This window comes from Callithrix jacchus, chromosome 13 (assembly GCF_049354715.1).
Source record: "Callithrix jacchus isolate 240 chromosome 13, calJac240_pri, whole genome shotgun sequence".
Taxonomy (NCBI): Eukaryota; Metazoa; Chordata; class Mammalia; order Primates; family Cebidae; genus Callithrix; species Callithrix jacchus.
In genome coordinates this window covers 67,876,088-67,893,340 of record NC_133514.1, presented here as the reverse complement: position 1 = coordinate 67,893,340, position 17,253 = coordinate 67,876,088, and the positions used below count along the sequence as shown (strand labels likewise).

General features: G+C 40.0%; 1 long non-coding RNA gene and 1 pseudogene across 1 annotated transcript in view; both read right to left on the bottom strand.

Moving 5' to 3' along the window:
• Positions 1-236: 236 nt before the first annotated feature.
• The window catches only part of LOC118146855 (uncharacterized), a 120,161-nt gene continuing 103,144 nt past the window's right edge, over positions 237-17,253 (bottom strand). Inside the window, exon 3 of the long non-coding RNA XR_013525319.1 lies at positions 237-5,629. This is a non-coding gene — a long non-coding RNA (uncharacterized LOC118146855). The remainder of the gene's footprint in view (positions 5,630-17,253) is intronic.
• Positions 6,842-7,634, bottom strand: LOC100895064 (PRELI domain-containing protein 1, mitochondrial pseudogene; annotated as a pseudogene).

The following is a 17,253-nucleotide window of genomic DNA, read 5'->3' as shown; positions in this document are numbered from 1 at the left end:
AAGTACTAGGAAGGAAATAATAAAAATCAGAGCAGAATGTCATGAACTAGAAAATAGAAAAAAGCGAAACTTTGGCTCTTTGATATAATCAACAAAATTGAAACAGTAGGCTAGCTAGACGTTAGTCAAGAAACAAAGAGAGATGACACATTTTTCCAAATTTGGGAATGAAAGAGGGAACATGACTACAGACACTACAGAAATTAACAGGCTCATAAAAGAATATCACAAACAACTTTATGCCAATGAATTTATTAACTTAGATGAAGTCGAAAAATTCCTGGAGACACAAATTATCAAAATTGACTCGAGTAAATAGAAATTTTGAATATACTTATACCAAGCAAAGAAATTGAATTAGTAATTTAAAGTCTCCCCACAAAGTTCAGCCACAGATGGCATCACTGATGAATTCTATCAAACATCAAAGGAAGAAATAATACTAATTCTACAAAAACTGTTTCAGAAAATAGAAAAGGAGAGCATACTATTCATAGAATACATTGTATTCTATGAAACCACTATTAACCTGATACTAAAGCTAGACAAAGGAATCAAAATAAAAGAAAGCTTTAGCCCAATATTTCTCATGGACTGATTTTTAAATCCTTGAGAAACATTAACAAATCAAATCTAGAAGCATATGAAAAAGATTATATACAATAGTCAAATGAGGTTTTTCCCAAAAATGCAAAGTTGTTTTAACATCTTAAAATCAATTAACATAAAATACCATAATAAAATAAAGAAAAAGTTAATAATCTTAATACATATAGAAAAAAATCGTTTGATGATTTGATATGTTATATAAACTTTCACAAAATTAGGAATGAAGGGAACTTCCCCAGAAAAGACATCTACAGAAAACTTTTACAACTAACATCATCCTTAATGGTTAAAGACTGAAAGTTACCCTCCTAAGATCAGGAACAAGGAAGAAATGCATGTTCTCACCATTTCTATTTAACACTGTGGGACGAAACAAGACAAACAAAAGGCATGCAGGTTGTAAAGGAAGATGTAAAACCATCTTTGTACACAGACATAATCTTCGATATAGAAAAGCTTAAAAAAATCTACCAAAAAAATCAACTAGAATAAGTAAACAAATTTAGTAATTTCACAGTTATAAAAACAATATACAAAATTCAATGAGTGTCACCAATCAATTCAAAAACTCAATTAAGAAAACAATTTCATTCACAAAAGCAGCAACAATAATAAATACCTAGAAATAAATTTACTGACAGAATGGCGAGACTTAAAGGAGACCTAAAATAGTGGAAAGATAAACCATATTCATGTGTTGAAAGAGTCAATATTATTAAGATAGGGATTCTCTTCAAACTGATCTTCACATTCAAGACAATTCCTATTAAAATCCCAGGAAGTCTGAGTGCAGTGGCTCATGCCTGCAATCCCACCACTTTGGGAGGCCCATGCGGGAGGATCACTTGAGCTCAGGATTTCAAGGCCAGCCTGGGCAACATAGTGAGACCTTATCCATACAAAAAATCAAAAACTGAGGTGGGAGGATAGTTTAAGCCTGGGAGACCAATGCTGCAATGAGCCGTGATTGTGCCACCACACTCCCGCCTGGCTGACAGAGTGAGACCCTGCCTCAAAAGAAGCATGTTTTTTTCAACTGATGACAAGTAGATATAAAATTAATATGGAGATACAAAGGATCTTAAATAGCTCAAAAAAATTTTGAAAACAAATGAATAACAAGCTTCTTAGGATTTGTACTCACTGATTTCAAAACCTACTGTAAAGCTATATGGTAAGCAAGACAATGTGGTACTGGTTGTAAGAATAGTCATATAGATAAAAAAAAAAAGTAACAGAGAATTCAGAAATAAACTGAAACATATATGGTCAATTGATTTCACATGGTGCCAAGACATTTCATCAGAGAAATAGGCTTTTCCAGAAAGTATGCTAGAACAATTGGACATTCATGTACAAAGTTAAATAAGAACATTGATCCTTCAGTCTCATCATAAAAAAATGTTAATGTAAATGGATGCTTGAACTAACTATGCGAGTGAGCTAAACTATAAAACTCCTAGGAGAAAATTTTTGTCAGTTAGGTTAGACAATTTTTTTTTCAGAAATGATATCAAAAACATCATTAGAAAAGGAAAAAAAGTAATAAATTATACTACATTAAATATAAAAAATTTTTCTCTTCAAAAGACATCATTAGAAAATTAATAGAGGCCACAGACTGGGAGAGAATACTTGCAAAACATACATTTCATAAAAGACTTCTATTCAGAATACATAAAGCACTCTTACAACTCAATAATAAGACAAAATTTTAAAATCACAAAAGATTTAAATGGATACTTCCCCAAATGTGATATACACACGGCAGAAAAGTACATTTTTAAATGCTCAAAATCTTCAGTCATTAGGGAGATGAAAACTTAAAACACAATGAAAGACACCACTACAAAATTATTGAAATGGCTAAAATAAAACAGACTGACACTACCAAGTGTTGGCAAGGAAGTAGAGAAACTGGAAACTGCACATTTTGTTGGTGAGAATAAAATGTCATGGTCTTTTTAGAAAACAGTTTAGCAGTTTATCAAAATGTTTCCATATGACTCAGCAATTTCACCCTGAACAATTTCACTCTGAGTTATCTACTAAAGATAAATGAAAATATGTCCACAAGAAGACTGTTCATATAGCATCATTATAATAGCCAGAAACTGAAAACCATCCAAACTGCTATCAGTTAGTGAAAGGATTAACCAAATCTGGTATTCATACAATGGAATAAATAAAAAGGAAAAAACTACTGTTAACATGCAACAACATGGCTAGATCTCAAAACACTTGTGCTGCTTGAAAAAAGCCAGGCTATGTATTACATAATTTCATTTATATAAAATGTCTATGAAAGAGAAAATACATAATAGAAAAAGGATAGATGGTTGCATGAAACTGGGTAGAAACAGATATTGACTGCAAACATCCACACAGGAACTTTCAAGATGATAAAATGTCTTAAAACTCAATCATGGTAATGGCTGCATAACTGTGTTAATTCACTTACACTTGTAGAACTTCTATCCACTTGCAGTGGGTGAATTTCTTGGTATGTAAATCATTCCTCAACAAAAGTTCTTAAAATCAGATTTGATCCCTGCCTCTTGGAATTTGTAATCTATGCCACGCTGTTTCTGGATTATCCCATTTCTTAATCATAACAATAATTGAAACTATCCAGGTAAGCAAGTTTCACACAGAATCTCTGCTATCCTTTATCTCCCATAAAAGGGGAAAGTTTTAACTCTATCTTCTCCATTCATGCTAGTTCCCAAACTTCCTCAATAAATGCATGTTGGCTGAGGACTTTGGGAGGCTGAGGAGGGTAGATCACTTGAGGTCAGAAGTTCGAGACCAGCCTGGTCAATGGTGAAACATTTTCTCTACTAAAAATACAAAAAATAGCTGGGCATGGTGACACATGCCTGTAATCTCAGCTACTCAGGAGGCTGAGGCAGGAGAATCACTTGTACCAGGGAGGTGAAGATTGCAGTGAGCCAAGATCACACCATTGCACTACAGCCTGGGCAACAAAGTGAGACTCCATCTCAAAAAAGAAAGAAAGAAAAAAAAAGCATGCTTGCTGAATGAAAAAAACATGAGTGAAATAATAATGATAATTTTAAAATAAATCAATAGAAATCCTTTTCACTTCCTAAATATACGTAGATTCTCTAGAGAAGTTGTTCTCAACTACAGGCCATTTTGACACCCAGCACTCCAAATACTCAGCAATATATGGAGACATTTTTGGTGGAGATATTTTGATATGGGAGAGTCCTGCTGACAACTAGCGGGCAGGGGCCAGATCTATCACTAAACCCACAGTGCACAGGATAGCTGCCCAGTGCCCAGAATTACCTGGCCCAAAATGTTAATAGAGTGAGGGTTGAGAAACTCTGCCCTAGACTGATCTAATGGCCCTTTCAGAGTTTACTCCTTCGTCTACATGTCATATTTCAGCTGTTTACATTCTGTTCTCTCCTGTAGATTGTGACGCTCCAAAGACTTTACCTGTGTGTCTTTTTTGGGGGGTGTTTGGCATGATGCTTAAAACATAATAGGTGCTCTATAAGTGGTTAACGAAAAAATAAGTAAAAGAATTTTTAAAAGTGTGATCCAATCTAAGGACACTATTTTTAGAAGAGATGTGCTATTTCAATCATTCTTTGTTGAACACCTAATAGGGCTTTATGTTATGATATGAAAACAAAAAATAATTCCTCAAATAAATGTTATTCTATACCTTTTTAAAAATGGAAAGAAATTACAAAACATTTTAAGAAGCATATGTCGCATTTCTAAAAGAGTTGTGAAATAATGAGCTAATTTCTGAGTTTACCTTTCACAGCAGAAATATGAATTTGTTTTTAAAGAGAAAAATCTGATTTTGCATATCTCCCTTCCCAACTGTGTGTTCACAAGTTAATATAACACAATACACGAAATTCACCCACTGTTAGTGGATATAAGTTATACAAGTGTAAGTATATTCTATCTCCAGCACTCAAGATTATCAAATGTATTCCCATAAAAAGGGTAAAAATAATGAATCATTTTGGTCGCCTGTCTACTTTATATATGACAAATAAATTAAGCAAATCCTATTATTTTTATTTAAATTTTTCATAATTAGAAGCTATTCCTGCTCACAAGTTTGTCTCTTAATTTTACATAGACTTAACACTTATAGACTATTCATTTGTATTTAGAACATGGCTTAATTCTGACAATAAAGCTATGAAACATAATTTTGTATCTTACTTGTCAAATGTACATCATTAGTTTTGCATTTTCTAAGGATGATCAAAGTAGTGATGATGAGGTGATAAAGGTGAAACCAAATCTTTTAAACTAGAACATGCCAAAGTTCAGCTACTTGAATAATTGCTTCATAGGCAATTATCTCTATCCTGCTATCTATAGGTTGAAGCCAAACTATTTGAAACCATGTCAGTCTGTTCTAGTGTGAAAAACTCACAGAGGGCAACAATTTCATAGCTTAACCCTTTAATCCATTACAAACTATTCTCAAATCCAAGACGTCTACATATTTAACTACACTTCACATCGCAGTTCAACCTCCTTTTCTTTTTAGTGAGCCTTGTAAACAATGAAGAATGGTTTATATCCAGTTATTAAAAGTTAATCAACTGCTAACATGAGTTTTGTAGCTTAGTTTTTCGTTGCCAACCCAGCGATGACGATGACTATGATAAGAAAGGAGAATGTTGACTTGTAAAGTGTGTCTGTATGCACGTGCACACACAGGAGGTTGCCCTTTGTATTTGGAAACTATAATGCTCCTTCTTCTACAAATATATTTTTAGATAAAGCTAAAATCCAGGTAAGGGCGGGTCATCCTTCCTGCAGCATATTCATGGGGAGATGCCTCTGTGCTTTGCGGCTACAAACTAAAGAATAACAGTCTCATTCAACAGTCTTAGTCAAGGACAATCTTTGAGTGAGGCGGCTGGAGATGCAATGCATCGGTTCTTGCTGGCAGCCTTCTACTCCTCTAAAACTCTTCCATCTCCCTTGGCTTTGAAGTTATGCCATCCAAGATCTAGAAAAAGAAGAACCAAATTTCGAAGATAGTTAAATGCCTGTAACGCCAGGAACCACACCATAATTCCCAAATGTTCTCAGAAAAACAGAAACCCACTGTGTGTCCATTGGATTCTAAACTCCTTGAAGTTGATAAGCCTGTCTTCATCCCTGCATTCGTGCAGCACCTCACTGAGTATGTGACATATAGCAAGCAGTCGACAAATATTTGAAAAGGATGAAGGCTGCTTACAGGGCCTGTTGCTGTTTACAGGCTTGGTAGAGGTCTGGATTCCTGTCCCTCCCTGAGCCACCCAGGACTTTTTGCTATAAATGAGCTGCTTTTCCCTGCCTGCTGCATGCCAGGTTTTTGTCCATCTGCTGCCATTGTTTCTCCACGTTTCACAGCTATGTTGTATTGCATGTGGATATTCTTTAGTGGGTCATTATGGCATCTGTCTGCCCACCTTGTGCATGCCCCGTTTCAGTTCACCAGACAGCAGCTGCCTGCACATCCTGCTCCCCTCCATCATCTGCCCAAGTCCAGCCCAGTCAAGCCTGGTTGCAGAAATTATCATTTCATTGCTCAGGGGTTGGCTGCACTCCAGAACCTGGTTACTGAGATCCTTGCTTACTATTTAATATTCCTACAGGTAATTTTTTAAAAGCCAGATGTGTTACCCACAAGAAATTTCAGTTTCACAGATGTGAACAAGGATGCATACAACCATCGCTACATACATCTTTATTAGTAGTAATTTTTTTAGTCTTTAAAAAAAGACCCTAGGAACCATATTTACAGTAATAGAGGAAAGCTCTCATTATACAAAGACTGGACTTCCAGAAACCCTAACTCTCATTCAGAATTAATTTGAAAAGGAGAGATACTGCACTGTCACAAAGCCCATCACTTTATTCCGTCCCCTTACATAGAAGCTTCCCAGTGATTTGTAGCCATTGACATGAAGCTTTGTTACATGCAGATACACAGAGTTACGTGCTAAAATCCAAGTTTGTACGTTAAATTGATTGTTTGGAATTCAGGTTTCTGTTTCTATTGACAACTTTACTTATCATAAAATTTAAGGCAGTAGAACTCTGGTTGTATCCATACTGATATGGATACAGTATGGATCCATATCCATAAATGGATATGAAACCAAAAAAATGAAAGTGTCCATCTCCTTTCCTATCAAGTAAAGTTCATGGCCTTTGTGACAGTCATGTTCCTTTCTTTTTTTAGGGCTGGAAGTTGATTTTTAATGATAAAGTACAATGGAGGGAGGGTAGAGGGGCTAAGCCAAGCTGTCTGGGGTGCTGCGGTGGTGGGGGGCTGGCTACACAAACTGCTGCTGCTGCTGCTGCTGCTTCTTGGTGGCCGCCTTGCTGGTGAGGTCCTTGGCCTTCTCTGTAGCTGCCAGTGCCATCTCCTTTGCCTTCTCCTTGGCTTCCTTGGCTGTCTCAACAAGTGTTTTGGAAGGGCCCTCACCTTGCAGCTTCACCAAGATATATTCAAAACCCTTCATAGTCTTGGTCACGTTGCTTTTGAACCGGGCAAGACCAAATTCCCGGACAGCTCTGAAGACACCAAATAAGCTAGAGGAGACCCAGGCTTCACGGCGGATTTCAGTCCAGCCACTGTTGTCAGAGTTCACACAGTAAACACATTGTTCCTCCACCACCATCAGCTGGCGTGGTTGATGTTCCAGGTGAAGGTGGTCATGGTCTGATTCTGTGGGTCCACAGTAGAGTCCTCCAGGATGTACACCGAGTGAGCAACATTGGCAGGAAACAGTCGCTCGGCCCAGCAAGGCATCCTGTTGGTCTTGGTCAGGAGTCGCCGGGACAGCAGTTTCTGGTCAGGGGTCACCTCCCAGTGTACTGTGTCTTCCGTCAAGACATGTTTGCTATAGGGATTCAGGTACCGCTGCCAGAAGGCAGTGAACACTTGGTCCCAGGAACTCCAGAGCAAGCTCTGGCCCAGGAAATACTTCACCATCGTCCCGGCCGGAGCGGGCTCAGCACCCAGGCAGCATCAGAGGTGCGGAGCCTGCAAGGCACGCGGGGGCCGGGCCGGGCCAGGGCTCGGTGCACACCCTCCACCAGGCTCAAAGCTCAGTCACCACCGCACCGCGCCCTAGCAGCTGCCGCCCTGCTGCCGCCGCCATGAGTGTCCCCTCATGTTCCTTTCTTTTCTCACTTACTTTTATACAAATCATATGATAAAAGTATCAGATTTCTAAGCCAATTGCAACAGTATGTTTCATATAAATGTGCCCAAATATTAGAATTATAAAATCTCATCAGCAGGAAGAACACTGTTACTTAGTGAAACATTCTAAGTACCATACCAACGAGGCAAGAATCACACTCCTTCTCCCCATCTTCCCTCCCTCAGTCTCCCCCCAGGTCATTGCAGAAGGTTCACTGAGAGAAAGAAGAGAGAAGAAAGAAGGCCAGCCAACCTTAGTGATGGAGAGAAGGTGAAGGGGTCCTGTCAAAGAAAGAATCAGAATCTCACTGTTTCCTGAAAGCTAGTCTGGGCCAGACATTGTGTCAAGTCATTTTGCATATGGTATCTCACCAATCACCACCATACCCCATGAAGCAGATGTTAATTGTTTCCATTTTGAAAATGGTAAGAACTGAGACCAAAGACGGCAGCATTCCAAAGATTAAGTCCTAAATGGTAGGAGTGGGACTGCAGAGAAGATCTATTGAATCTCTGTTTGATGGTGACACAGTTGGCTCCTTGGAGTATTACAGGACTGCCAGGTTGTTATGTCTGCTGTGCAGCAACAGACTAATACACTGAGACAGCAGGGTTTGCAGCAGAGGAACAATTTAATCATTGCAAGGTTGCCAAAGGAGGTAACAGGAGCAGTTCTCAAGCCTCAAATCCATTTTGTTGAGGGTTCTGGGCAAGGGTCTCTAATGGAATCATGAAGGACAAGGGGCTAGAAAATTCGGGTCATTGATTGGTCATGGTAAGGGGATGAAATCATCAGGATCTGGAAACTGCATTCTCCCATAAGACAACTTCCTACTAGGCCCTCAGACCAGCTGGCATGGGTAGTTTTGTTGGAATGCAGAACCTAAAGGAGAAACTCAAATGGTGGAGGAGGACTCAAGATGGCGCTGTGAGAACAACCCAGGATTGGAGATCTCGTTGTGTCCGCGGAAAGGTGAGTCTGAGCTGCATTTCCAGACTGATCTTTGTTGCCCACGGAACGGGGAAATTCCCAAGTGAAGAGGAGACGTGGGACGCCAGGCAGAACGTCCGCCTGGCGAAGCCGGCAGCCGGGGTGGCGGCGGCTGGCCCTACCCAGCGCTCCCCACAGGGCGTGCTTGTCTGGGTGCCCCGTTGAACTGGCAACCGGAGACGTGAGAGGGCTGGACTTGACACTGAGCTAGACTTGGACAGTGGGCCAGCCAGGGGATCGCAGGGACAGAGCGTTAGGGTTGGCCCAGTGGGACGAACAAAACCGCGATTTCAAACAAGCCCCGTGCAAACGGCCTGAGACACTCTGAGGGGGAGGGGCGTCCACCATTACCAAGGCAACCCACCCCAACTGAGATACACGCCCATTGCTGACGCAGCCAGCCGTTGTTGCCGAGGCACCCCGTCCCTACTGAGATACACGCCCACTGCTGACGCAGCCTGCCGTTGCCAAGGCAACCCGTCCCTACTGAGATACACGCCCACTGCTGACACAGCCTGCCGTTGCCGAGGCAACCCGCTACAACAGAGAGACTCCGCCGCAGGGCGTGGCAGAGACCACAGCAGAGCCTGCAGGAACAGGGCGAATCACACAACAGCAGGGCGGAGCCTCAGCAGCCAAACAGTGGCTAGTCTGCGTCCTAGCTGGGCAGGACCTCAACAGACATCCAAAAATAAAGCCCAAACCCCTCAACACAGAGCATTTGAGAAAAAAAAGGGGTTTTTTAATGAGCTCTGTTGCTGCAGAATCAAACATAGCAGCCTAACAGCCCTGAATGAACAACAGAGCTCACAGCTCAGCAATTAAGCCCCTATAAAGTACAAACTGTCTCCTCAAGCAGCTCCCTGACCCCTCTATATCCAAAAGACTGACATTAGGCAGGCATCATCCTGGGACAAAGATAGCAGAAAAAGAAACTGGTAGCATCCCTCGCTGTGCCACAGCTGCTAGAGGTGCACCCCAGACAAGCAGGGTCTGGAGCGGACCTCAGCAGTCGTACACCAAAGGGGCTAGACTGGTAGAAGGAAAACCAAGCAACAGAAATACTTCATCATCAACATTTTGGGTGTCCACTCAGAGACCCAATCGAAAAGTCAGCAACTACGCAGACGACCAGCGGACAAATCCACAAAGATGGGAAGAAACCAGCGCAAAAAGGAGGAAAACACCCGAAACCAGAACACCTCGCCTCCTAGAAAGGACCAAAACTCCTCACCAGCAAGGGAACAAAGCTGGACGGAGAATGACTGTGACGAAATGACGGAATTAGACTTCAGAAGATGGATAATGAGAAACTTTTGTGAGCTAAAAGATCATGTATTAAATCAATGCAAAGAAACTAAGAACCTTGAAAAAAGATTCGAGGAAATGATAACAAGAATGGATAACTTACAGAGGAATATGAATGAATTAAAGGAGCTGAAAAACACAATACGAGAACTTCGCGAAGCAAACACAAGTTTCAATAGCCGAATCGACCAAGCAGAAGAAAGAATATCTGAAGTCGAAGACCAACTCAATGAAATAAAACGAGAAACCAAGATTAGAGAAAAAAGCGCAAAAAGGAAAGAACAAAGTCTCCAAGAAATGTGGGACTATGTGAAAAGACCTAACCTACGTTTGATAGGTGTACCAGAAGGGGACGAAGAGAATGAATCCAAGCTGGAAAATACTCTTCAGGACATCATCCAGGAAAATTTCCCCCACCTAGCAAGACAGGCCAACACTCAATTGCAGGAAATACAGAGAACACCACAAAGATATTCCGCAAGAAGAGCAACCCCAAGGCACATAATCGTCAGATTCAACAGGGTTGAAATAAAGGAGAGAATACTAAGGGCAGCCAGAGAGAAAGGTCGGGTCACCCACAAAGGGAAGCCCATCAGACCCACAGCAGATCTCTCGGCAGAAACACTACAAGCCAGAAGAGAGTGGGGGCCAATATTCAACATTCTTAAAGAAAAGAACTTTCAACCCAGAATTTCATATCCAGCCAAACTGAGCTTCAGAAGTGAAGGAAAAATAAAATCCTTTGCGAACAAGCAAGTACTCAGAGATTTTGTCACCACCAGGCCTGCTTTACAAGAGCTCCTAAAAGAGGCACTACACATAGAAAGGATCAACCAGTACCAGCGATTCCAAAATCACACTGAATGCTAAAGAGCATCAACATAATGAAGAATCTACAACAACTAACAGGCAAAACAGCCACTTAGCATCAAAATGGCAGTATCAAATTCACACATAACAATATTAATCCTAAATGTAAATGGACTAAACGCACCAATCAAAAGACACAGACTGGCAAATTGGATAAAAATCCAAAACCCATCAGTGTGCTGTATCCAGGGAACCCATCTCACATGCAAGGATACACAAAGGCTCAAAATAAAGGGATGGAGGAAGATTTACCAAGCTAATGGAAAACAAAAAAAAGCAGGAGTTGCAATTCTCATCTCTGATAAAATAGACTTTAAAGCAACAAAGATCAAAAGAGACAAAGAAGGCCATTACATAATGGTAAAAGGATCGATACAACAAGAAGAGCTAACGATCCTAAACATATATGGACCCAATGCAGGAGCACCCAGATACATAAGGCAAGTTCTTAATGACTTACAAAAGGACTTAGACTCCCACACAATAATAGTGGGAGACTTAAACACTCCACTGTCAATACTAGACAGATCAACCAGACAGAAAATCAACAAGGATATCCAGGGCTTGAACTCAGACCTGGAGCAAGCAAACCTGATAGACATTTACAGAACTCTCCACCCCAAATCCACAGAATACACATTCTTCTCAGCACCACATCACACCTACTCTAAAATTCACCACATAATTGGAAGTAAAGCACTGCTCAACAAATGCAAAACAACTGAAATCATAACAAACAGCCTCTCAGACCATAGTGCAATCAAGTTAGAACTCAGAATTCAGAAACCAACCCAGAACCGCACAGCTTCATGGAAACTGAACAACTGGCTCTTGAATGTTGACTGGGTAAACAATGAAATGAAGGCAGAAATAAAGAAGTTCTTCGAAACCAATGAGAACGAAGACACAATGTGCCAGAACCTCTGGGACACATTTAAAGCAGTCTCTAGAGGAAAGTATATAGCAATAAGTGCCCATATGAGGAGAATGGAGAGATCCAAAATTGACACCCTATCGTCAAAATTGAAAGAGCTAGAGGAGCAAGATCAAAAAAACTCAAAACCCAGCAGAAGACAAGAAATAACTAAGATCAGAGCTGAGCTGAAGGAGATTGAGACACGAAAAACCCTTCAAAAAATCAATAAATCCAAGAGCTGGTTTTTTGAAAAGATCAACAAAATAGACAGACCACTAGCCAGATTGATTAAAAATAAAAGAGAGAACAACCAAATAGATGCAATAAAAAATGATAAAGGGGAAATCACCACAGATTCCACAGAAATTCAAACCATCATCAGAGAATATTACAAACAACTATATGTGCATAAACTAGTAAACCTGGAAGAAATGGATAAATTCCTGGACTCCTGTGTCCTCCCAAGCCTAAACCAGGAGGAAGCTGAAACTATGAATAGACCAATAACAAGGGCTGAAGTTGAGGCAGCAATTAAGAGCCTACCACACAAAAAAAGCCCAGGTCCAGACAGGTTCACAGCCGAATTCTACCAGACACACAAGGAGGAGCTGGTACCATTCCTTCTAAAACTATTTCAAACAATCCAAAAAGAGGGAATCCTTCCCAAATCATTTTATGAGACCAACATCATCCTGATACCAAAACCCGGCAGAGACCCAACGAGAAAAGAAAACTTCAGGCCAGTATCCATGATGAACATAGATGCAAAAATCTTTAATAAAATATTGGCAAGCCGATTGCAACAGCAAATCAAAAAACTTATTCATCATGATCAAGTAGGATTCATCCCGGGGATGCAAGGCTGGTTCAACATACGCAAGTCTATCAACGTAATTCACCACATAAACAGAACCAAAAACAAAAACCACATGATTATCTCAATTGACACAGAGAAGGCATTTGACAAAATTCAACAGCCCTTTATGCTAAAAACCCTCAATAAACTCGGTATCGATGGAACGTATCTCAAAGCAATAAAAGCTATTTATGACAAACCAACAGCCAATATCATACTGAATGGGCAAAAACTGGAAGCATTCCCTTTGAAATCTGGCACTAGACAAGGATGCCCTCTCTCACCACTCCTATTCAATATAGTACTGGAAGTTCTAGCCAGAGCAATCAGGCAAGAAAAAGAAATAAAGGGTATTCAAATAGGAAAGGTGGAAGCCAAATTGTCTCTATTTGCAGACGACATGATAGTATACCTAGAAGACCCCATCGCCTCAGCCCAAAAACTCCTGAAACTGATAAGCAACTTCAGCAAAGTCTCAGGATATAAAATCAATGTGCAAAAATCACAAGCATTCGTCTACACCAATAACAGACTTAAAGAAAGCCAAATCAAGAACGAACTGCCATTCGCAATTGCTACAAAAAGAATAAAATACCTTGGAATACAACTCACAAGGAACATAAGAGACCTCTTCAAGGAGAACTACAAACCACTGCTCAACGAAATCAGAGAGGACACAAACAGATGGAGAAACATTCCATGTTCATGATTAGGAAGAATTAATATCGTGAAAATGGCTATACTGCCCAAAGTAATTTACAGAATCAACGCTATCCTCATCAAGCTACCATCGACTTTCTTCACAGAACTGGAAAAAACCACCATGAACTTCATATGGAACCAAAAGAGAGCCTGCATAGCCAAGTCAATTCTAAGCAAAAAGAACACAGCGGGGGGTATCACACTACCAGATTTCAAACTATACTACAAGGCTACAGTAATCAAAACAGCATGGTACTGGTACCAAAACACAGATATAGACCAATGGAACAAAACAGAGGCACCGGAGGCAACACAACATACATACAACTATACAATCTTTGATAAACCTGACAAAAACAAGCAATGGGGAAAGGATTCCATGTTTAACAAATGGTGTTGGGAAAACTGGCTAGCCATGTGCAGAAAGCAGAAACTGGACCCCTTCCTGACACCTTACACTAAAATTAACTCCAGATGGACTAAAGACTTAAACATAAGACCTGGCACGATAAAAACCCTAGAAGGAAATCTAGGCAAAACTATCCAGGACATAGGAGTAGGCAAGGACTTCATGAACAAAACACCAAAAGCATTGGCAACAAAAGCCAAAATAGACAAATGGGACCTAATCAAACTCCATAGCTTCTGCACGGCAAAAGAAACAGTCACTAGAGTGGATCGGCAACCAACAAAATGGGAAAAAATTTTCGCAGTCTACCCATCTGACAAAGGGCTGATATCCAGAATTTACAAAGAACTCAAACAGATTTACAGGAAAAAAACAAACAAGCCCATTCAAAAGTGGGCAAAGGATATGAACAGACACTTTACGAAAGAAGACATATATGAGGCCAACAATCATATGAAAAAATGCTCATCGTCACTGGTCATCAGAGAGATGCAAATCAAAACCACATTGAGATACCATCTCACGCCAGTTAGAATGGCGATCATTAAAAAATCTGGAGACAACAGATGCTGGAGAGGATGTGGAGAACAAGGAACACTTTTACCCTGTTGGTGGGAGTGTAAATTAGTTCAACCATTGTGGAAGACAGTGTGGCGATTCCTCAAGGCCTTAGAAATAGAAATTCCATTTGACCCAGCAATCCCATTACTGGGTATATATCCAAAAGACTATAAATCGTTCTACTATAAGGACACATGCACATGAATGTTCATTGCAGCACTGTTTACAATAGCAAAGACCTGGAATCAACCAAAATGCCCATTGATAATAGACTGGATTGGAAAAATGTGGCACATATACACCATGGAATATTATGCAGCAATCAGAAATGATGAGTTTGTGTCGTTTGTAGGGACATGGATGAATCTGGAGAACATCATCCTCAGCAAACTGACACAAGAACAGAAAATGAAACACCGCATATTCTACTCATAGGTGGGTGATGAAAAATGAGAACACATGGACACAGAAAGGGGAGTACTAAACACTGGGGTCTATTGGGGGGAAAAGGGGAGGGCCAGTGGGAGGGGGAGGTGGGGAGGGATAGCCTGGGGAGAAATGCCAAATGTGGGTGAAGGGGAGAAGAAAAGCAAAGCACACTGCCATGTGTGTACCTACGCAACTGTCTTGCATGCTCTGCTCATGTACCCCAAAACCTAAAATCCAATAAAAATTAAAAAAAAAAAAAAAAAGAATTAAGGAATTGCTACTGTTACTACATGGAGGAATCTCCCAAATATAGTCATGTGTCAATATAAAAAAAAAAAAAAAAAGAAACTCAAATGGAAAGCTTATCATCTCACAATGTCTCAGATTGTATCTATAGAACAAGAAATCTTGTAACAAGGGCCACATTATCCTGAAGGTCTTCCTGGAGAAGTAAACAGTAACCAGCTACAAGGAAGCCAAACAAGGGGCAAGCTGGCTTAATAATTACTGCTGATTGTGCAGCAAGCCTAGCTAAGTTTTATTTTTTCCCTCAATCTATTTTATCAAGTTTTCTTGGTGATGGTTTCAGGAGCACTGCCTTCCACGAGCCTGAAGAATGTGGTGTGCAGATCACCTGCATCGGAATTAGAGGTTGATAGAAAAGACATGGAGATTTCACTCAAAGCAAAGCAGGAAATGCATATCCACCAACTCTTTCTCTTATAAAGTATAGCTAATTAAACCCAAGCTCTTGTGAATACGTCGGGAATGAGTAGGATGAGTTTGAACTAGAGCTCTATGCCTTCTTTGACCTAGTTAAATAAGGCAACAGGATAAATTAGCTTCTAAAATCAAACACAGGAATAAAATGTGCTTTCTTATGCCATTTTAAAACAATTTCAGAGAATACACTTTTTAATTTTACATTTGGTTTCTTTACAAATATTATGACAACTGGAATTACATTTGGGAACTGAGACACTTCCCCTTTCTCCACAACTTTCCTAAATTTTCATGCATTTTCTACTTCTGTGGCCACCATCCCTAATACTCATTTCTACCCAGCCCAGTCCTTTTTCACACCTGTACTCACTGTGGTTTGAATGTAGTAATTTTAGTCCAAGAGAAAAAAAAAGCACTATATAAATAAATCTTTATTACTGTCATAGCACTGTTAAAGAATTTCCTAGTTTGAGCTGCTCTTCGTTTGAAATCACCACCTTACCAGGGCAGAGAGGATCCTGCTAGGCATTTTAAATTAGAGAAGACAGTTTTACTGTCAAGGCAGGTCAATCAAATTATAATTGGCTCTAATTTGCACTCCCACCAGCTGTTAAATTCTTCACCTGCAGCACTCAAAATGGTGTGAAATTCTTTTTGGCTTTGTGAAAGCTTCAAAGAAAATCACTCTCATTCTGATCCCTAAAACCAAAAGTCCTTGTTACTTTTCATCACAAGCGAGGAAAAGGCACGTTTGACTCTGACTGTGGAAAACAAGGCTTGGTCTGAAGTGGTCTGAGCCTGTCAGGGATGGGCCAATCCATCTTTTATGAAAGATTGTCCTGGACAAGCCAATGGTTCTACCACAAACCAGTGAAGGGAGACTTCCCTTTGTTATGGCCATAATGCCATCGAGTTGTATTTTCTATCTAATTTTTAATTGAATTTTTGGCTCTCAGGAGAATCATAGATTTAACACTTAGAAGAAAATGGCAGATGAGGATAGAATATTGAGGTAAGACATATACATATGCTAGTTATGTTGTGAGGATCCATTATGCTTTGAGATATTGTCTGGTGCTGTGTCAGATATTTTGGGAGTCTGGATAACTAAAGCAACTATAGGTATCTCCTTTCTAGTAGTTCCCACAAACACATACAGATAACAAAAGCAACAACCAGTTAACACATGGTGAAGATGCATCTCGATACTCTACCAGGGCCCCAGCTTTCTAATCCCTTTATAACGTCATTGAAGACAATTCTGAGCAAAATAGTAAAGCCATTGATAGCAACAGCAGTAGGGGATGGCCAGATATGAAAGCAATTTCCAAATCAAATAATCAACATAGCCTTGATTTTAGATGAATTTTTACACTGTCAGTTTGGCTGCAGCTAAGGAAATTCTTTAATTTAAATGACTGCATGTAAGTGATCCTACTCTTGCCAATGGTTCAAACTATTCTCAACAATCTCAAAATGAGAGTCTGGGGATAATTGGTGGAGAGAAAATGTAATGAAGAACTAAAGGCTGTTTGAAGAAATTGTTTTGGATTTAGCATGGGATTAAGAAAACACAGGAAGAGGTTTTTAAAAATAAAATGAGGCCAGGAGTGGTATCTCACATCTGTAATCCCAGCACTTTGGGAGGCTAACGTGGGTAGATTGC